General features: G+C 49.2%; 1 protein-coding gene across 6 annotated transcripts in view; it reads right to left on the reverse strand.

The window, feature by feature from the left end:
* Nucleotides 1-22,054, reverse strand: part of ARHGAP22 (Rho GTPase activating protein 22) — a 194,756-nt gene that overhangs the window by 73,613 nt on the left and 99,089 nt on the right. The gene's annotated exons all lie outside the window — the stretch shown is intronic.

The following is a 22,054-nucleotide window of genomic DNA, read 5'->3' on the forward strand; positions in this document are numbered from 1 at the left end:
TGTGATACTAATTGGGGCAAATAAGCTCTGGCCAAAAGGAAGTTATTGGGAAGGAGAAATCTATTGGGGACTTTGAAGAGGTCTGACCTATTTCTGGATATCTACAAGGCCACGTACATGTGTAGAGCCTTGTCCATGAGCAGGAAAGACTTGAGAGGTCTCCGATCTCTGACCTCTGGCCGACTTTGGGTCCTTGCACAAGCAGGAAGTGAAGATTAAGTCACAGTCATAAACTACCTAAGCACTGAAGGTGTGTCCCAACACACAGACACAGACACACACACACACAGACACACACACACAGACACACACACACACACACACTCAGCACAAAGTAGAAGACTTATTGGTTAAAGGCATTTAGCATAACTCTTACAAATCATTAGCTGACCACTAAACGAATCAATGAGAGACTTCAACGGCTATATACTACAGGTTTTATAAATTTTGTCCAGGAAAGTCACTAAACAGCTAAAACAATAACAACAACAAAAGCAGGGGAGGGGAGGGAATCTAATTTGCAGAGTTCCCACATTATATTATTTAGAGTGTCCACTTTTCAACAAAAGATTATAAGACACATAAAGAAAGAAGTATGGTCCATACACAAGGGAGAAAAAGCAGTAAATAGAAACTGTCCTTGACCTAGATGTTAGACTCACTAGACAAAGATTTCAAATTGGCTATTATAAATATGTTCAAAGAAACCATGTCTAAAGAATTAAAGGTAGGTATGACAATGATGTGTCACCAAATAGAGAATATCAATAAAGGGATGGAAATTACAAAAAGAACCACACAGAAATTCTGGAGTTTAAAAGAATAATGACTAACATGAAAAATGTACTATGGAGAGTCAATAGCAGATTTGAGCTGGCAGAAGAAAGAATCAGTAAACTCAAAGATAGGTCAACTGAGATTATGCAATATGAGGAGCAAAAAGAAAAAAAAAGGATGAAGAAAAATGAACAGAGCTTCAGAGACCAGTGAGACATCATCAATGTACCAAGATACACATAATGGGAGTCTTAGAAGGAAAGGAAAGAAAGGGTTAGACAGAATATTTGAAGGAGTAATGGTTGAAAGCTTCCCAAATCTGTTGAAAAACATTATAAATCCAAGAATCTCAATGAATTCCAAGTATGATAAACTCAAAGAGATTCATACCCAGAAATATCATAGTCAAACTGTCTAAAGAGAGAGAATCTTGAAAGAAGCAAAATGATTCATCACATACAAAGGATTCTCAGTAACAGTTAATGTCTTATCAAAAACCATGGAAACCAGAAGGCAGTGGGATGACATTTTCCAAATGTTGAAAGAAAAAAGACTGTCAACCAAGAATTCTATACCCAGCAAAACCATCTTCAAAATAAAGGAGAAATTAAGACATTCCAAGATAAACAAAAACTGAGAGGATTCAGTTCTCTGTCCTAGCAGACCAATACTACAAGAAATTCTAAAGGTGAAATGAAAGGACATTAGATAATCACTTGGATCTACATGAAGAAATAAACAACACCAATAAAAGGTAACTATTGTTAAATGTAAAAGACAGTATAAATTTTTTTTTTTTTTTTTTTTTGCGGTACGTGGGCCTCTCCTGTTGCGGAGCACAGGCTCCAGATGTGCAGGCTCAGCGGCCATGGCTCACGGGCCCAGCTGCTCTGTGGCATGTGGGATCTTCCTGGACCAGGGCACGAACCCATGTCCCCTGCATCGGCAGGCGGACTCCCAACCACTGTGCCACCAGGGAAGCCCTAAATGTATTTTTTGTAGCACTTTTTTCCTATCTGATTCAAGAGATAACTGCATAAAGCAATACTTACAAAACTGTGTTGATGGACTTATAATGCATAAAGATGTAGTAAGTATGACAATAATGACACAATGGAGGAAGAAAGAACAGAGCAATATTGGAGCAAAATTTCTGTACACTATTGAAGTTAAGGTAGTATTACTCTGTACTAAACTGTCTTAAATTAAAAGGCTAATTGTAATCCCCAGAACAAACACTAAGAAAATAACTTTTAAAATATTATAAAGAAACAATAAAGAAATTAAAGCAGTACATAGAAAATATCTATTTAATGCAAAAAGAAGGCAGTAATGAAGGAATAGAAGAACAAAAAAAGACAAAGTCACATAAAAATAAACAGCAAAATGGCTGGCATTAATCTACATTATCAGTAATTATATTAAATGTAAATGTATTAAATACTCCAACAAAAAGTTAAGACTGACAGAATGGATTTAAAAAACAAACTATATACTGTCTATAGGAAACACATTTAGATTTTAAAACAGAAGTAAATAGAAAGTGAAATGATGGGAAAAGATATACCATACAAACAATATCCAAAGAGAGCTAAAATGATTACACAAGTATTGAACAAAATAGACTTTAAAACAAAAATGTTACTGGAGAAAAACAAGAAGATTTTATGATGAAGGGGTTGATCCAGCATGAAGATATCATAATTATAAAAAAAATGCCCTAACAACAGAGCTCCATAATTCATGAAGTAAAAATAGACAGAATTGAAATGAGATTCAACAATAATAGTTGCAGACTTCAGTGCCCATTTTCAATAATGGACAGAACAACTAAGCAGAAAATCAATAAGGAAAAGAACACTTGAACAACACAAGGAGCCAAGTAGGCCTAACGTATAGGACACTCCACCCAACGAGCACAGAATACACATTCTTCTCAAGAGCACATGTAACATTTTCTAGGATAGACCATATGCTAGATCATAACGCAAGCCTTAAACACTTAAAAGGGTTGAATGAGACAAAATATGAAAGTATACTCACTGACTACAGAGGAATGAAATTATAAATCAATAAAAAAAGGAAATTTAGAGAATTCATAAATATGTGGAAATTAAACAACTCACTCCTAAATAACTAAAGAAGAAATCACCACGGAAATTTAAAAAACATTTTGAGATGAATGGAAATGAAAACACAACATATCAAAACTTACAGGATGCAGTGTGCTTAGAGAGAAATTTACAGCTATAAATGCCCACGTTATAAAATAAGAAAGTTGTCAAATTAAAAACCTAACCTTACACTTTAATAAACTAGAAAAAGAACAAACCAAACCCAAATCAAACAGGTAGAAGGAAATGATGAAGATTAGAGTGGAAATAAGTAAAACAAAGACTAGAAAAACAACAGAGAAAATCAATAAAAACAAAAGTGTGGTTCTTTGAAAAGATTACCATATATGACAAAATTTAACTAGACTGACCAAGAAAAAAGAGGATAAGACTTAAATTACTAAAATCAGGGATGAAAGAAGGGACATCACTGCCAACCTTACAGAGATAAAAAGGATTATAAGGGAATAATATGAACAACATTATGCCAACCAATTAGATGACTTAGATGTAAAAGAAAAATTTCTAGAAAGACATAAAGTACCAAAACCGATTCAAGAAGAAAGAAAATCTAAATAAACTTTTAACATGAGACTAAGTTAATAATTTAAACATTCCCCCAAATGTTTCACTAATGACTTCTACTAATCATTTAAAGAATTAATATCAGATAGTTTCACTGGTGAATTCTACCAAACATTTAAAATATTAATACCAATTATTCACAAACCCTTCCAAAAAGTAGAAGAGGAGGGAATGGTTCCCAACTCCTGTGCAGCCAGGATTCCTCTGATAACAAAAACAAAGACACTGCAAAGAAACTACAGACCAACATCCCTTATGAATACAGACACAAAAATCCTCAACAAAATACTAGCCAAATATGATTCAAATGGTCATTTGAGGAGTGGATAAACAAAATGTGGCATAATCATACTATGCACTATACACAGCCATAAAGAGGAATGAAGTAGTGATAACATGCTACATCATGGATGAACCTTGAAAACATCATGCTAAGTTAAAGAAGCCAATTACAAAAGACCATATATTGTACAAAAGTATGCAGTTTAGTGGTTGCCTGGGGCTGCAGGACAAGGCAGGAGGGTTGTCTCAGGAATGGGAAGTGACTATTAATGGGCATGGGATTTCTTTTGGGGGTAAAAAAAATGTTCTAAAATTAGATTATGGTGATGGTTGCATACCTTTAAATATACTAAAAATTACCAAGCTTAACAATCTAAATGAATGGATTCTGTGATATTTGAAATATATCTCAAAAAAGCCGTTTAAAAGAGTCTGGTGATGGGTGTTTAGGGGAAGAGCCCAGCAAAAGATGTAACTCAGGCAGGACATGCATCAGCTACATAGCTGAGTTGGGGCAGGTAGGATAAGGAGAACTATTTAGGGGTTCACTTCACTTGGATGCTCCCCATTTGGGGCCCAGGATTCCTGAAGGAGCGTCCCTTATGGTGAAAGGACCCGCAGACCAAGAAGATGAGAAAACACACATCAAGTGTTTTCTTACCCTCTCCCTCCAGGAGTTCAGGACTCTGGAGCTCTCTGGGAGGCTTGCTGCCCTAATGGCCAAGGTCAAGGACTTCAGGCTCCTCCAGGACTGGCTCCTCTTTGGGGCCATAAGTCCACCCCCCAACCCCAGGGCCAGCAGTGTTGACCGTGGCTGTGTGCTGGTTAAACAGACTTGCTCATAAACTCTGTCCACTGACCTATCCTTGCTGTCTCACACCGCCCCCCAGATAAGTGCTGGCTGAGCCCTCTCTGAGCGGGTGGGAAGAGGCATTTGACCTTCTGATGCCCTCCTGCTAGGAGCATAGAGCAATTCTGAGTTTCCTCAGAAAATCTTCTAAGGTTCAAGCTGACAGGGACATTGGAGATAATCCAGTCTTGCCTGTTTCCCTCTTTACAGACGAGGAAACTGAGGCTCTGAGTGGTAACTCAGAGAGGGGTGGTACTAGGACTGTTATCTGGCCTTCTGACAACCCTGGCGGTTGGCATGCCTGTCCCCATTCATAGGTGCGGACGCAGAGGCTCAGAGAGCTGAGAGGTGGCCTGGGGTGCCCCAGCTAGGAAATGGAACCAAATCCTCTGCCTGAGGCTGCCTCCCTTTTTGAAAAACCCACAGGACTGCTGCCCCAGGACATTTGAATGGGGAAGAGGTAACAAAGAGGGACACTTCTTGGAAAACAACTGTGACCCCTGCAAGGCCTGAGTTACAGACAGGACGCCTCTGGGCTCTGGGCCATGAACACAATCTCTGGAGCAGCAGGCTTGAACATTCTGACATATCCTTCCCACCTTACATGTCCTTAAGGCCAAGTCAGATATAAGTGCTCTCACTCCTGGCTTCTGCCAGCCTTCCCAGTGGAGAGAAAAGACAAAGCCTGCCCTGCCTTCAGGGAGCTCCTGGCTCACATGGTGAGGGGACAGGTTTTGCAAACAGACACACATATATTTATTCATTGTGATAGGTGTTTTAGAGCAGGGGTCCCCAACCCCTGGGCCGTGGACCAGTACCCGTCCGCGGCCTGTTAGGACCTGGGCCGCACAGCAGGAGACTGAGCAGCGGGCAAGTAAGCGGAGCCTCGTCTGCCGCTCCCCATCGCTCGCGTTACTGCCTGAACCATATCTCCCCTCCCCCCACCCCCGTCCGTGGAAAAATGGTCTTCCGCGAAACCAGTCCCTGATGCCAAAAAGGTTGGGGACTGCTGTTTTAAAGGAAAAGTATGGGATGGCACGTGAGCAAATAACAGGGGTCAGGGAAGGCCTCTCAGGAAAGACTGACGTTGAGAGTTCACTGTGGGCACCACTGGAGTCCCTGAGCATTTCTGAGCAAGGAGCAGTGGGTCCCAAGGGCCACTGGAACAGTCACTGGCTACAGCTGGAGGACGGATTGGAGTGGGGGAGGGTCCAAGTAGGAAGACCCGCCGGGAGGCCACTGCAGTAGTCGGGCGGCAGGTCAGCGGCTGGACCCGGGGAGCTGGTGTGGATGGAGACAAGCAGAGGGATTCAGGTGCACTTTGGAAATGGAACTGGCAGGACCTGGCGATGGCAAATTGGAGCAGGAGGAGGAAATTGAGAGCTCAGGTTTAGCCTGATGAGCTTTGGCCATTCTCCAGACCAGGAGACACCCAATGGAGGCGTCAAGTGGCTCTGGTGCTCAGAGCGAGGCCTGGGCCAGGAAACTCACTGTGACTCCGAAGAGGCTGCCAGCAAGAGGGCCGAGTGGGTGGGGGCAGAAGTGAGCCAAGGAGGATCTGCTCGTGCAGGACCCTGGGAGCAGTGGCAGAGAAGGGACGGCTGGGGAGCTGCAGCTCAGGGGAAGCCTCGACCCCGACCCACCTCCAAAGGCCTGGAAAGCCCTTCCCTATTGTCTCTGTTGGTCTGGCTGCTCATCCTATGAGAGCCAGCTCAGGCATCAGCTGGTCTGGGCATCCTCTGAACCAGCCCTTGCAGAGCACCCAGGCTTGCTGTTCTCCCCGCATTTCTTCTCGGCCTGCAGTGTCACCATCTGATTCCTGGGTCTCTGCTCGGCCAGGCTGTGAGCACACTGGGGGCGGACGCTGTACCCTCCCCAACTCTTTATCCTCATGCCGGGCACGAGGCCTGGAGTGGAGCGGGTGTCCCACAAATGACTGTTAAATGAACCGCCCAAGATTGCTTATTAGCAATCTTGGAAGATTCTGTGAAAAATGGAACCTTCTCAAGAAAGTGGGCTCAGAGGCTATACAAGCGTTTACACAGGAGAACCAGTTCTATCAACCCCACCTCGGGACGGCCACGCCTCCCTCCACAGCAGCGAGGGGCACCTCTGTCTGCCCAGCTTGAGCTGTGCCCAGCAGCAGCGCTCCTGCCTGGCCCACTGGCCTCTGCACCCTGGCCACCAGGCACCCTGACAAGCCTGTTGACCTCAGGAAAGGGACAAGGAGTCCACGTCAACACCTCCCTCTATCACTTGGAGTGCTACAACAAGTGAGGCTGGACTCTCCCAAGTGGACTGCTGCTGGGACCCCCAGGCATCAGGAGACAGGAACAGGTGCAGGTGAGCACAACTGTCTCCCCATCTCTGCTCCACCCACTGCTCTCCTGCCAGCTTCTCTGTTGAGTACAGTGCCTGATCACAGAGGTGACAAGACGACTGCCACCTAGGGGGGACAGACCCACACCAACCAGGCACTGGAGAGAATGAAATGAACTGGGCCCCCGGGCCAGGGTTTCAGAGATGGCTCCAGGTGTAGGCCACCTTCCCAGGTCTTGACCCCTCTCAGTCCCGACTGAAGGCACCGTGAGAGGGTGTGGTGTGTGCAGGGGCCAAAGAGGTCCAGGCTGTGTGGTGGGGGGAGGCTGAGAGGGGGCTGGAGAGGGGTGACAGGCAACACCAACAAGGCTAAGAAGCTGGGCTTTCTTTTGCAGGCACTATGGGGCCAAGATGCAGCTTGAGGAGGGACATAAGGTGACAGGAGCCGTGCATGAGATGCTGGCTTGGGCAGCGGACTAGCAGAGGCAAGGATGAACTTGGGATGACCAGTTGGGAAAGCCAGCGCAGTGGAGATGATGAGGGTCTGCACAGAAACTGCAGTGGCCTTGGGGGCAGGGATGGGGACACAGCCCTGGGCAGGATCTTGGGAGCTGTCAGCCTTTGGTCATGGGAAATGAAGCAGGGGGCAGGCTCTCAGGAAACGAAAGCCAGGAGACTGGGAGAAGGGGCTCCAGCTGGAGTCCTGGATCTGCAGGCTGGAGGCGGGCAGTTCAGAGGCGGGGGCAGAGGATTTGGGGGCTTTTTCCTTAGAGGTGCTCACAATCATTGGGGCCCGGGGTGAGATGCCTGGGGGAGACTTATAGACAGAGCTCAGAGGGTGAAACAAAGAGGATTCATAGCCAAACTCGGTGCATGGGTCAGGGAAGAACAGCTGGCCAGGGGAGGTAGGAAGGGTCGGGCAGGCGCAGTCCGGGAGTGGGGGCGTGGGGCGGGTTCCCAAGTGCTCAGAACAGCGGGACTGTTCACCAGGTCCAGCACCAGCACGGGGTCAGGGCTAAGTGCAGGAGGAGCATCGGGGGAGGCTGGGACCAGCAGACAGTTACTGGGGGCTCGTGATGGAGGGAAGGAGAGATGGGCTGGGCTTGTGGGGCACATAAGGGCAAGAGACTGCTTTTTTTTTTTTTAAATGCTCTAATGAGAGACTGAAGCAGGTTCATGGGCTGATAGAAGGAGCCAGTGGAAGGTGCTGGGGACAGAGGACATGACGGGGGCAAGATCCCGGAAGACAGGAGGGCACCCAATGCTGAGACCAGCAGGAAACATGAGGGGCAAAGAGTGGCAACAGGGGGTCTCAAAGGTCTCGGGGGCCTCCGGTCTGCCCTTGACCCTCCCTGGCCTTGAACAAAAGCTGCCTCAGTGGGACTTCCCTGGTGGCACAGTGGTTAAGAATCTGCCTGTCAATGCAGGAGACATGGGTTCGAGCCCTAGTCCGGGAAGATCCCACATGCTGCGGAGCAACTAAGCCTATGCGCCACAACTACTGAGCCTGCGCTCCAGAGCCCACGAGCCACAACTACTGAGCCTGAGTGCCACAACTACTGAAGCCCACGCACCTAGAGCCTGAGCTCCGCAACAAGAGAAGCCACCGCAATGAGAAGCCCGCGCACCGCAACGAAGAGTAGCCCCCGCTCGCCACAACTAGAGAAAGCCCGCGTGCGGCAATGAAGACCTAGCACAGCCAAAAATAAATAATAAATAAATTTAAAAAAAAAGCTGCCTCAGTGCTGCACTCCTGCACCACTTCTTCCTCCAAGTCTTGGCCTTGGGTCACCATGCAAACTTGAAGAGAATGAAATCTGCCACTGAACAGCCCCACCACAGAGCTCTACATAGCAGAAGCATCTGGAAACATTGTCCAGAAACAATGAAATCAGACAGTGTCCTCAGAGTTCAGAGCAAGCCTGTTCGCCTCTGCTCTTAGGAGAGTGTAATTCTTCTCTGCACATCAGATCCTGCTCACTGACCTTTTGGCTTCTGCAGAAGAACCTGGGACCCAGGACTGCTCCATTGTAACCATCTGTCCTGTGTATGATAGTAAATGTGATTTATATCGCAGCATATCACGCCCCGAAAAGCACCTGCAGCAATCCCTCCTCAGGTCCAGGCTGCCCACCTGCAGCTCCACCACCAGCAGGAGGGCAGGTGTCCCCTGGAGAGAGTGCCAGGCTTTCGATTTTAAAGACATTAAGCCTAGATCTACTATGGTGACTCTGGCATGTGATGTATTTTTGCTGCTCTCTTTATGGGATTTATTATGTGAGCTTGCCTGCTTTATCAAGTACACTTTTACTCAGGGACATGGTCAAATATCCTGTCGTAAAAGTTCTGATTGAGAAATACTCAAGAATGAAATCGATACAACAGCTGTTGTCTTGGGGAAATTTATACCAATGACCAATTGATTCTCTTTTGACCTTAAATTTAAAAACACACACTTTTCTAATCTGGAAAGTCAGAAAGCTTCTTCTCAGGTAGCTTGTAACAGCTAAACACACACAACATGCACGTGCACGCACACACACCCCTTGGAAACAGATGTACTGTGTCACTGCTATGACAACTCAATCACAGTCCAAAGCAGCATTTCTCAAAGTGTGTTCAAAGATATGGATGCCATGAGATGCTCTGTGAAAGGCAGCTTCCCTGGGCAGAAGTTTGGAGACTGTATCTACCATCCACCTGCATTGGAGATGCACAACTGCACCAATGTGTTGAAAGTTCTGAGAAGTCTTGCAGTGAACAACCTTCCAAACTTTAATAACTCATGACTTCTAAGGTTATGGCCAAGAGAAACCTGCCCCCCTGTTTATAGCAGAACTCATTTGGAGCAATGGTCCAAACTGTCTGCTGCCTAGCCGGACTGGCCACATGGGTTCAAATTGGTTAAATAAGGCAACATTTAAATATTTGGGGATTTTACATTAAAAGACCAAATGTCTGCCCTCTTTGACCATCCTTCCTGCCTGCCAGTGGCTGGCTGCCTGCTCTGGACAGGGCAGGTACACTCTGGCACCCCAGTGCTGCCTAGCCCCTCTCGCTCCAGTCTTGGCCAGCTCTGCTACTTTAAATGGGCTTTGGGACTTTGTGGGCCCTTCAGACTGGGTCCCTGCTCCCAGGCTGCTGTGGCCAGCTGTGCCTTAGGATGGGTTGGGAGGATGGGGGCAAACTGGAAAACACTCCTACACCAGGCCTGTTCCTCACATGGACAGTATAGCCTGGGGTCCATAGTCCCCAGAAGACAACCGTAGCAGGAGATGCCCCTGGCTCCCTTCTGGGGCTGCTAGTTGAGTAAGTACCTTCCCTAACCAAAGCCTTGCAAATCCACCCTTGCTTGTGGGACTCAGGCTCCACCTCCCTGCAGGGTTTACTGAGAAATGGTCAGGAAAGACTAAAACTGCTCCAGCCCTGCCAGGCCCCCAGTGAAATCCTTCCTGCTCTGCTCTGGGCTCTGGCCTGACCTCAGCCAGCATGCAGCCAGACCCTGCCCTCCGAGTCCTATGGAGGCCCTGGCTACTGCAACAGCCGAGACATGCTCACCCTCAGTCTCTTCCCTCCAAATGTGAAGACGCACGTGCAAAATTCTTTTTTCTTTTTAAAATCAAAGTTAGGAAAACTGTTGCTCTGGGGCAATGAGAACCATGGAAGTATTCATATTTCACTTGGGCTGCAGAAAAGCTCAACCACAGATACTATCTTATGGCCAGATTAACTGGGCTCTTCTCTCTTTGCTCTATACGACCTGTTCAAATGTAGGGTCCAATTTAGTTTTGCTATATTAAATACTCATGTTATAAGCTACCTCAAACCCTTTGTGAAACAAACCAATACATTTGTGCCATCCTTATCATCACCCGGACAAGAGTCCTGCAAGCTGCTTGACACATTCAAACCTTTCTTTATCGGGATCCAGAATATACTTTTCAAGGAACTGGGACGTGGCGCCCATCCTGGTAAAGCCTGCGCTGACCTTACAGTTTAAAGGAGGCTTCCCAGACTCACCTTGTCTTAACAGTCACTTAGGGAAGTCCTTAAACACACAGCTTCTCAGGCTCTTCCCCAGAGTCTATGCAGAAAGGTGGTCAGGATGGGGCCCTGAAATCTGCATGTTTAACAAGCGAGGGGCAGGTGGGTTTTAGGTTCCGGTGAGCTTGGGAAGCGCTGCAGTAAAGAGTTGCATCACTACGTTTCTGACAATCAACAGGGATCGTTTCAGTCAGTCAAGGGTTAAGTTAGAAGGGCCACTGCCCAAAGGAGGCCGGACCTCATTAGCAGCCAACGTCCTCGGCGTGTTTCTCGGCTTGGAGTTCTCCCCAAGCCCGCTGCATTCCACAAGCAGCTCCCCTCGAGGTTCTACCGCGACTTTTGGAAAACTCTTGAGTCAGGGCCCCTGGGTACAAGTCTGTGACAGAGGCAGGCAAGGAGAGTGAATGGCCCTGCTCCGGGGCGGTTAAGCCGCAGAGGCGGCACCAGGCGCAAGCCAGGCTCCCTCTGCAGAGGACCTGCGGGCGGGGCCGGGAGCCAGGGGTTCCGCAGCCCCAGCCCTGGACTTGTCGGACCCTCAGCCGGCGCTCACCGTCCGCTCCGGAACCCACAGGGCGGGCGCTCCCCTCCGCTCGGCTCCACTCCTACCCCGGGGACGGACCCTAACCCCCAGCAGGGTTCCAGGAGGAGCCCCTGTACGCGTGCTCCAAAGTTCAGAGACTCTGGGGGAGTTACAGCCACCTCTGAGCCCTTTCTAAGGCGGAGGAGGCAGGTGTCGGGTGGCCCAGGGGGATCCCGCGGACAAATCCCCGAGGCGGGACTGGCGGCTCCCAGCGGCGGCTGGAGGGAACCGGCGGCGCGCGCTCCGCGCCGGAGCGCCGAGGTTCCGAGCCCGCGGCGCACGTGCGCGCCCGAGAGTTACCTTTGGGCGCTCGCAGGTGTCCCCTCCAGTCTTTGCAGCAGCACAGCCCCATGGCAGACGCCCGCGCCCGCCGCTCGGCTCCGCTGCCTGGCGCGCCGCCTGCTGCCCGCACCCCCGGGGCGGCTCGACCGACGTCCGGCCGGCGGGCAGTCTCCAGCCCGGCGCGGGGCCACCGGCCGGGCAGCTCCCTTGCCCTCACGCTCCGTATCGGTCCCGCTCCGCGGGTCTCCCGGCCTCCGGGCAGACCCTGCTAATCAATAGGAGAACGCGCAGATCGCGCCGGCTGCCCGCTTTTATCTCCGCGCGCCGGCTCCCTGCCCTCGCGGGCGCCCTCCCCGCGGCCCGTTACTCTCCCGGGGCGCCGAGCTGCGCGCTTCCGAGGAGCCACCAGGGAGCGCTGTGCGAGCCGCCGCAGTCTGTAGCTCCCTCCTCTGCCAGTTGGGAGCCGGCTAAGGGTGGGGGTCGATGCTGGCCGACCGCAGACCGGAAGGAAAGGTCCCCTCGCTGTGCAAGGGCGGCGCCACCCTTCCCCCAGCATCCTCTAAGTAGTCATCTCTTAGGTGACTTGGGGGGCGTCTACCAGGGCCACCCTGCTCTCAGTTTCCCAGCTCACCTGCACTCCACAACTGTGCAGTTGCCCAGGTTACCCCCCAGACCTGTCTGGGTTACCTGTGGACTAGTGACGTTGGGTAAGTCACTTCCCCTCTGAGACTTCTGAAACGTGAAGGAAACGACACCGTTTCACATGTCATTTAGCACAAATGAAAGGTTTGATGGTATCAAGTTACGCAAACACTTGTACTCAGTTTTCTCATCTATCAGATGGAAAGAATAATAGAACTTCATTGGAGCTTTGTGAAGATTAAATGAATATTATTCATTTAATCATTAAAATGTTTTAGGACACAACTGGCATATTGCTAAGTGCTTTGTAAGTGTGAACTATCATCAAGTGTTGGTGAGGATTTGGAAAAATGGGTACTTTTGCCAGGAGGGTTTGCTTTGGTGCAATCTTTCTGGAAGGTAACAATCAAGCTGCTTATTAAAACTAAAAATGCTAATACCCTGGGACCAAGCAATTGCATTTCCCAGCATGCATTCAGCCCACACCCCCAGGAAAACCCGTACCAGGCTTCTCATTGCAGCCCTGTTTGTAACTGCAAAAAATTGCAACCAAAAAGATGTTCATCAGTAAAGGGATCATCAAATACACTGGTATTTTCATGAAATGAAGTACTATCAAAGGAGGGAGATGCAGCTGAATGTTCAAGGTCTATGGATTCATAACACTTACGTAAAACACACACCCTCAGAATATGATTTCCCTGTATAGTGCCCTCTCTATGCTGGGCACTGCTCTAGGCACTTGGGCCTGGCAAAATACTTAGGAAGAAGACAAAAAATCAAGAGTTGTTCCCTCTAGGGAGAGGGCAAGTGATAAGAATGAATTGAAAGTAGGTGTCAAGGGAATTTAGCATTCTCATAGTGGTCTAATTTCTTAAAAGGAAGGAATATTTACATATTATTGTGTAATTAATTAAGAGAAATGATTTCAACTGTCCAGCACAGAGTAGGGTTCTTAATATTAGGTTCTCTCTCACCCATCCAGTTCCTAGGATCTGTTCGTGCCCCTGAAACAGGCTGTGGTCAACCTCTGATGGCCTTGGCTTGACTGGGATTTTCTCCTTCCCTCCCCATCCCGCCTTGAGGAAACAGACATGGCCTGGAGGAGAGCAATGGCAAGGCCAGGCCAGAGGCAGAGGCTGCCTGTAGCATGGAGCAGAAGAGTTAATTGTTGAGGGGGAGGCTGGGGAAGGGAGGAAAGAATGACTTGGAACAGGGAAGAGGTTTTTCCAGGAGTTAAGTCTCATTCAAAGGAGAGATTAACAACAGTGGGACAGATTTCTGCTTCCCTCTCTAACTCTCCAGAAAGACCAGGGTGAGGCTTCTTCAGGGAGAGAGGAGGGTTGCCCCGCACTAGATCCGGAAAGAAAGATGTTTTCATTTCATGACATGAAGGCGGGGGTTACAGAGAGGGAGTAACTGAGAAAAAACAGAGAGACCTGACTTCTGGTTGCTGCCAAGTCATTTTAAACAGTTTTAGCACCAGGCAAGATCACTTAGTCACAGCGGGCTTAATGAGGCCCCAGGAATTCCAAGCTAGAGCTCCCTGCATTCAGGGAGAGCATGTGCGGGGAGTGAGCCCCCGGGTGATCGTCCAACGGCCAAGTCCTACATTTGGAAAGCAAGATTTAAAAGAAAACATCACAGCCGCCATTGTGGGCTGCTTGTTTATCTTTCTAAGAGGAAGTAGCAAAGCAGGATCATTTCAAATGAACCTATTATAGAGGGTCAGCATCCCCATTGAACCGTTCAAATATATTTGGGGATACTCAACTTTTCCAAGTGACTTTAAATATCAAATCCCAGGGCAGTTTACAGGACAGAACGCAAGGCAAGAGCTTATAATATTATTGCCTTGGGTTTCGCACACTTTAATTCCTGATTATATTGATATATTGTCTTTTTATAGTTTTCTAGCTGTGCATCTATTTCTCAAGAGGGGAGGAAAATAACATTCACTATGTTTCCCACCATGTGCCAGGCAACTCACAAGTGCTATTATCTCGATTAACCACAGGACAACCCCATGAGGCATCGTTAGATTAAATTTACAGAGGAAGAAACTAAAGTTCAGGGAGGTGAAGAGACTTGCCCAGGATCAATGAAATGGTAAGTATCAGAATCAGGATGGATGGATGGATGGGTGGATGGACAGGTGAGTGGGCTGAGTAGGTGAATGAGTGGGTGGATGGGTGGGTGGGTGGATGGATGGATGGGTGGATGGGTGGATGGGTGGACAGACAGATAGATAGATGGATGGATGGCATTTACCCCATCACGTGTAGAGTCATGGGCTGCAACTGCAAAAGCACAGACTGAGCAAGGAATTCACCTGATAATTAAAATCCCTGAACATAGACCCCTGAATTGATCATGACCCCAAACCATCTTGAGCTGAGCCAAAACGTCAGGATCACTCACCGCTCCAAGGCTTCAGCTGAGCTCAAGCCACTCAACTCCAGAAAACTGACCAGGGAGGTGGGGGCCCCTGAGACATCTTCCTGAGCTAGAAGGCCAACATCCTACACATCAAGGGAAAGCAGAGCCAGAACCAGGGGGCGGGTATCCAGTGAGTACAATGAGCTCTGGGAGGAGGATCGGATGCCAGCTTTGGAGGACAAAGGCTCTGTGGGGCTGGGGCTACACCCACCCATCCAGAGCTCCACCTCCTGCTGCTTTAGTCCATTTCTCTGGGAGCCTCAAAGTTCGGTGGTGAGGATATGGGGTTGTTTCTAAGGAGGCTGCTGCTGCTGGGATCCTAGCCCTCTGCAGCCTGAGCCCCTGGTTCCAGACACGCTCCAGGCCACTCGGGGATTTGCTTAGGAGTCTCAGGACCCGGCCTTCATACCCCTCTGCAGGAGTCTGGTTACTCCTCCCAGCTCATACCCAAGGTACCCCCTAGGGTGCCATCTCAAGGTGTGAGCTCAGCCCTAGGCAGCTCAGGGAAGAGTAGAAATGGGGACATGGCATCTTAGTCACAGGTGTAGCTTTGGGGAGCTGTGATGATCATTCATTCATTCATTCTTCATTCATTTATTCATCCATGTACCAAACGATGACTGAACACAACTGAATACCTGAGAAGAACAGCCCAGGGCTGAGCTCTGGGGGGACAGTGCCCCGGTCTGCTGAGGGTGGTCAGGAGAGGCTCTCCAGAGGATAGGTCTCTGAGGTGAGAGCTGAGACATGAGGAGGAGTCCAGCACCTTAGGGATGGTGTGGGAATGGTCCTCCAAGGAGCACTGTTGGTATCATGTGAAGGAGCATGGTTCCAGGGTAGGGAGCAACACAGCAGGGCGTTTAGAGCATGATGCAGTCTGTGATTCTGACTGATCAGGCTGGTGCTGGAGTGAAGGAGGGACTGGAAGGGGGCAACCAGGAGAAGGGAGGAAGCCTAGAAGCAAAAGGCATAAGGCAGGTGAGAAATGCAGGGCAGAGGAGATGGAGATCGGGCGGGACTGTGTACTAGTGAGGTGGCCCCCAGCGCCCCACACCACCCAGTCCCCCACCCTGTGTGCTCCTATCCCCTTGAATCTGGGCCACCCTACGACTTGCTTTAACCAGCAGAAGGTGACAGAAGTGAAGTGCCTCTGGGCCAGCCCTGGGCCTAAATCCTAAAATGGCTTGGTAGCTTCCGCTGTTGTCTTCCCGGGAGAGCCACCCCCTTGTGAGCAGTGGGACTCAGTCCTGAGACCGCCATGCCCTGGGAAGCCTGAGCCAATATGGAGAACTGAGGTCAAGGCCAGCCACGCGAGTGAGGCCGCCCTGGAGACGGTCCAGCTGTGTAGAGCACTGATGAGCTATCCCTGCTGAGCCCTGCCCTCATTGCAGAACGAGAGCAAATAAATGTTTAAGTCACTTAGCTTTGGGGTAGTTTGTTATGCACTAACACAACTGGAACATGGGGGGCGGGGGTAATACATCCTCCTAATAGCCAGCACTGCCAGGCTAAGAGTGTGACATTCCATTCGAATTCAGAGCACTCCTCTGTGTTCGGTATCCTCATCATTTCCACTTTAAAGAGGAGGACACTGAGGCACAGAGAGGGGAAGGAATTTGCACAGGTAATTCATACAGCTAATTAGTGGCCGAGCTTGGATTAGAACCCAGCCTGTCTTGTTAAGGAGCCTCCGCTCTTAACTCTGTGGTAGATATTTTGGAGGGAGAGGAAACAAACTTGGCAACGGATTCATGCTGCATGGGTCTAAGGCATGTCCGTAGGTGAGGCTCGTGGTAAAAAAAGACAGCCCCTGGGAAGTGCTGGACGGGGTCTGGCAGGAAGGCCGTGTGAGGCTCACTGCTCACTTAGCTTTTCAGAGTAATGCCTGTTCCCTGGCGGCCCTGACACCTGGTTAGAGGGGGCTTCGTGAAGGTAAAAGCCCTTTGTAGACTGCTTATCACAATCCTACCCCGTACTGGCACTGGTATCTCCCATTTCATTTTCACAGCAGCCTCATGATGCTGATATGTCATAACGCTCATTTTACAGGTGAGAATATAGTCATCTGCCCAGGTTATGTGAGCTCTCAAAGTCACAGAGCTGGTAGGGGGGAGAGCCTGTCTTTGAATGTGGGCAGCCTGACCACCATGGGACACCTTCTTAATGATCAGCTCCCTGCCTCCTGCTTGTGGGCCTGAGTCACCCTCTCCCATCTTCTCCTCCCATCACAGTTCTGATCTGTGTCAGGAGTTTGCCCACAATTCAGTGTGCATATTATGCTACACATACAACACTCACAGGTATTCTGGAATTGGAAAGGACTTTACATTTTAGTACGGCCTTCTCATTTTTCATGGGAAATGCGAAGTCCAGAGAGGCTAGATCCACTCCACATCAGGCATTTCTTGAGGGCCTACTATGTGCCAGGCACTAAAGTTGAGTTGGTGACAAGTTGGGGCTATCTTCAGTCAACTGCAGTTTTTGCTTTGAAACAAATAGATGTAGAGAAATGATAAGCAGAAAAGAGGCTTCACCCACCATCTCTCAAAATAAGTTTTGTGCACTTTTACCACAGTGCATGGAAGCCAACTGATCTGGATTTAACTATCTGGTTAAACATATTAACTAGCTCCCTCCCACACCCCCATTATCCCTCATCAACAGAGCTGCTGTTATTCACTTTATAGACTCATTGCTCTGGGTTCTTTTTTCTAAAATGAAGTATGTCACTCTGGGGAAGGTGGAGTCTATTTGAAGCAAGCACACACTGCTTTGTGCTAGAAGAGGCTGTGGATCCCATAAGGAGTGGTATGCTTTTTCCTTTCTCTTAATGAGACTTAAGTCTCATTTCTCTTTTTCCTTTGGCTGCCAGGAAGCTCAGGGAAATTTTAAAGTTCGGCTTTGGCAAGTATGAAGGCACCAAAGTAGGCTTTCACATTTACGTTTTGTTTCCTGATTTTGCTTTTCTACTTTTATTTGCATTTTCTTGGGTCCTTCAGTTTTATAATTATTACCATTGTGTTACCTTCATTTTAAGTGTTCTCATTAGAAGCCATTTCAAACCCTCTGTGGAATACCATAGGAGTATAAGTCGATAAGTGAATGTGATACCTCCTGTTTTAAACGAGGAGTTGGTAAACTTTTTCTGAGGGGCAGATCATAAACATATTTAAGCTTTGCCATATGGTCTCCATAGCAACTACTCAACTCTGCCCTGGTAGCATGAAATCAACCATAGACAATACAGAAATGAATGGGTGTGGCTGTGTTTCAATAAAACTTTATTTACAAAAGCAGGTGGTAAGCCAGATTTGTCCTGTGGGCTTTATGTAGTTTGCAATCCCCTGTTTAGAAGACTTTTAGACCATTAGGAAATTGTTTCCTCTTAAGTTGGGAAGTACTTGGCTTAGAAAAAGAAGTGAATTCTCATCTCTAAGAGGCGGGGATTCTGTCCAAGATGTCTAGTTTCCATTTCTGGGTGACAGATTAGGAAAAAGCAACTGCACAAACTGTCTGGACAGTTGGCTCTCGGGAGAGATCCACAGTGCCCGGGAGGGGTCAGTCTCTGATACAGTGGGCTCTGAAGTCTGCCAGCCAGAGCCTATTCTCCTGCACATTTGCTATGCCCAGTCCTCAGGGAGGGGGGCAATGGGGGCCGGGCCCCAAGGTGCATGGCCAGCCGGCTTCCCCAGCTCTGGCCAATGGGCCTTCAGCCGCTGCGGATGTTGTTTGTGGAAGGAATGTGTCTGCAGCTCCAAATTCCCACAGAGAAAGACAAGGGGAATCGTTGGGGAGAAATTCCTGGGCCACATTTTTCTTGCTGTTCATGTGGCCTGAAGCCATTGAACTTGGCCAGACTGCCCAGAGAGGGATTTTACAAAGCCCATTGTCCTTCCTGAAGCCTCACCCCCAGCCCTGCTCCCACCTGCTCTTTCTGCCTTTCTTTCTTTCCTCCCCCAGCCCCAGGAGAAATGCAGCATGGGAAAGAGCGGGAGGCCAGGGCCATGGCCCCGAGGGCTTTTGCTCCTTGTCCAGGATTGACCGGCTGCAGCAGCAGCTCCTCGAAGGCAGGCAGGGCACTTCCTGGTGGCTGTGATGGCATCAGAACTTTCCATACACTACAGGGGCATGGTCTCATCTGCTTGAACAGGAGTCACCAAGTGGTACTCTCGCTTCAGTAATAAAAGCAACACATACTGAGCATCTGCTGTGTGTCAAGTACTGAGCATTCTACATACATTTACTCAAACTCCATAAGAACGCTATTACAACCCCCATTTTACTGATGGGGAAACTGAGGCGCAGAGCTGCTAAGTGATTTACCTGGGGTTCCACAGCTAGTAAGAGACAGGATTTGAACTGAGGAGCCTGGCTCCAGCGTGGCTCTTACCTCTCCCTTTCAGTACATGCGATCCCCGCAGCTCAGCATTCCATTACAGATACTGCCCTAATGGCGAGTCTCCACAGTATTAGAAAAATCCAGGTGACAAAGCGTTTGCATAGATAAGACCTGTGCACCTTTGAAGGTTCCCAGCATCCCCACGTGCCACAGAAGATAAGACCCTCTACCATGAGCCTGGCCCATCTGTTGTCTGGTCCGCCTGGCTGAGGGCACAGCACTGTGACCTGGGGGTTAATTAGTCCTCCTTGCAGTTGTCACCATTGCTGCTGCAGCTGCTGACAGTGGAAGGGAGTGACCTCAGTTACCGGGTGAGTCTCTGAGTGTTTGCAATGCACCAGCCTCCAGGATTGGCAATTTGCATACATTGTATGTCTTAAGCACAACCACCCTGAGACTGAATGTAGAAAACCCCATGTCACAGATAAAGAAACCAGCACGTTAATCAGGCAATTAATGCCCCCTGCCGTTACAAAACAACCGCAAATCTTAGAGCCTCAACCCTATAAATATTCTTTCATGCTCAGGTCACCATCTCAAGTAGGTCAGTATGAAAGGGGGGTGGGAGGACGCTCTGCTCCAGGCGGTCACTCAGGGACTCAGGCTCCTTCTAGGACCTCAGCGTCCTCCCCTGGATCCTTTCCATCAGAGGAGGGAAGAGGGAGCAGGGGGATCTCAGGGAATTTTAGGGGCTGAGAGCAACCTGCAGTCACACTCCCACCCACATTCCATTGTCCAGCGTTCAGTCATGTGACCCATCTTGCTGTGGGCGAAGCTGGAAAACTGTCTGCATGGACATAGGAAAGGGAAACAGGTTTGGCTGCCACCCTGGGGTTCAGAGAGGTGAGGTGCTGTGAGGGGCAGGTGGGCCATTAGATGCCCAAGCCTGTCTTTGGCCTCTGTACTGCCTTGACTAAAACTGAGTTGAATTCCAACTTCCACCACCTTGAAAGATCTTCTGTCTTTCAGTGGGGCAATGGATGGGGCCGAAGGTGCTGAAGGGCTATGAGGATTAACTGGGATATTAAGAGAAGTGAGTGCCCAACAGCCTTCCCTTTCAGAGTAGAGCTGCAGCCAGCGGTGCTGGGCAGGTGGAGGGGCGGCACTGGGACAATCTCAGCCCAGAGGAGAGAGGTGGGGATGGCAGAGTCCACAGGGTGGGGGTTCAAGTACCTGTGCTTGCTGCTGCCACCTAGCTGTAGAAGGAGGAAGCACAGGACAAGCCGGCTTCGCGATTCTGGTTCTGGTGGGCAAGTGTCCAGGCCACTTCCATCCCATCCTGATGCCCATTAGGTTTCTTAGCAGAAGCTGGCCTTGGCCATGTGTCTAAAGCATAAATGCTGGGATGGGTGAAGTCCCCGTTCCCCAAGGTTTTGCTGTGGAAGCAGCAACTCTTCCAGGATGTTCTGCTCAGGCCTCAGCATTTCCCTCAGTCTGGAGGACTCCTAGCCTGATAAGGCAGGACCTCTGAGGTATGACTGTGGGTGTCCTTGCTGACCACTCCCACAGGGCTGCCCCAGGATGGTGGGCATGGGGTGGGCCCCTCCCAAGCTGGCCTTGGTGTGTCAATGAGATCACAGGTGTGTGGGAACCGGCTGCTGGGCACCACAGAAATACCCCCGTGGGGAGGGAGAGGGCCACCAAATCTCTCCAGGGCCACACAGCACCTCTGGCACATGACATCTTGCTTCGGGAGAGGGTCCACAAGCTTCTAGTGCTCCACTCTGTCAAATCACACCCAGACACACACAATTTCCAGGGGCGAGTTGGCCTCAGATGGCCAGGTCAGATCCAGTTCTAGCATTTGACAACTCCCAAGGACCACCGTTTCTCTTCTCCCTACTCAGTCCCAGGTGGAGCTCACTAACCCCATGGCCACAGCACCCTTCCCACAGCCAGGCCTTGGTCCACCCGACAGGTGTCCTGAACACCAAATCCCAAGAAGAGTTTTTCAGACTATGGACTCCAACCCAATAGGGAGGTCATGAAATCAACTCAGTAGGTCTTGGCCAGTCTTTTAAAAAATGAGATAGAATCACAGAGAGTGGAAAATGCCAGTGGGCACTGCATATAGGAACAGTACTGTGCTGTGAAACCCTTGCTTCAGTGTGTGCCTGAGCCCTCAGGTGGGATGTAATGTTTATTTCTTGTCAAAAAAAGTGTGAAAACACAGTGGTGATGCAGCCATCTCATTCCTTCCAGAAAACTTGGGCTCTTTGTGCAAATTAGTCCACACATTTCTCTTCCTCCCCAATTCTCCCCACAGATCCCCCTTCTGTTGCATGCCAAAGGAGGGCACGATCTTTGCCAAGCCACTCAAAAATACAAAATAGAACCCACCACTACCGGCCACAAAAGGTCCCGTTAAGCACAGATCCCAGGATGCTGGGTGCTTACTCGTCTGGCATTTGCATCTCTAAGAGGGCCACTTAAGTGACCCTTCACAGAACAAAGAAGATCAGCTTCTCTCAATTTAAAAGAAAAGAAAAGAAAACCTTCCGCGCCGCACATCTCTTCAGTGGAGGCTCCTGGGCGGTGGGCTGGTCTGGCAAGCACTTTGCTCTGACACATCTGGTGAGTTGTTGTTCCCTCTCCAGCATCATTCCTGAGACAGTTATTTGTGGAGTGCCACTCAGTGCCAGACACGGGAAACCACAGACCAGAGCCCCCTGCCCGACGGCCCTTCTCAGCCCGGTGTGTGTGTGTGTGTGTGTGTGTGTGTGTGTGTGTGTGTGTGTGTG

Source organism: Aethalodelphis obliquidens, unplaced genomic scaffold, assembly GCF_003676395.1.
Source record: "Aethalodelphis obliquidens isolate GAN/ISIS:26980383/991018 unplaced genomic scaffold, ASM367639v1 scaffold124, whole genome shotgun sequence".
NCBI lineage: Eukaryota > Metazoa > Chordata > Mammalia > Artiodactyla > Delphinidae > Aethalodelphis > Aethalodelphis obliquidens.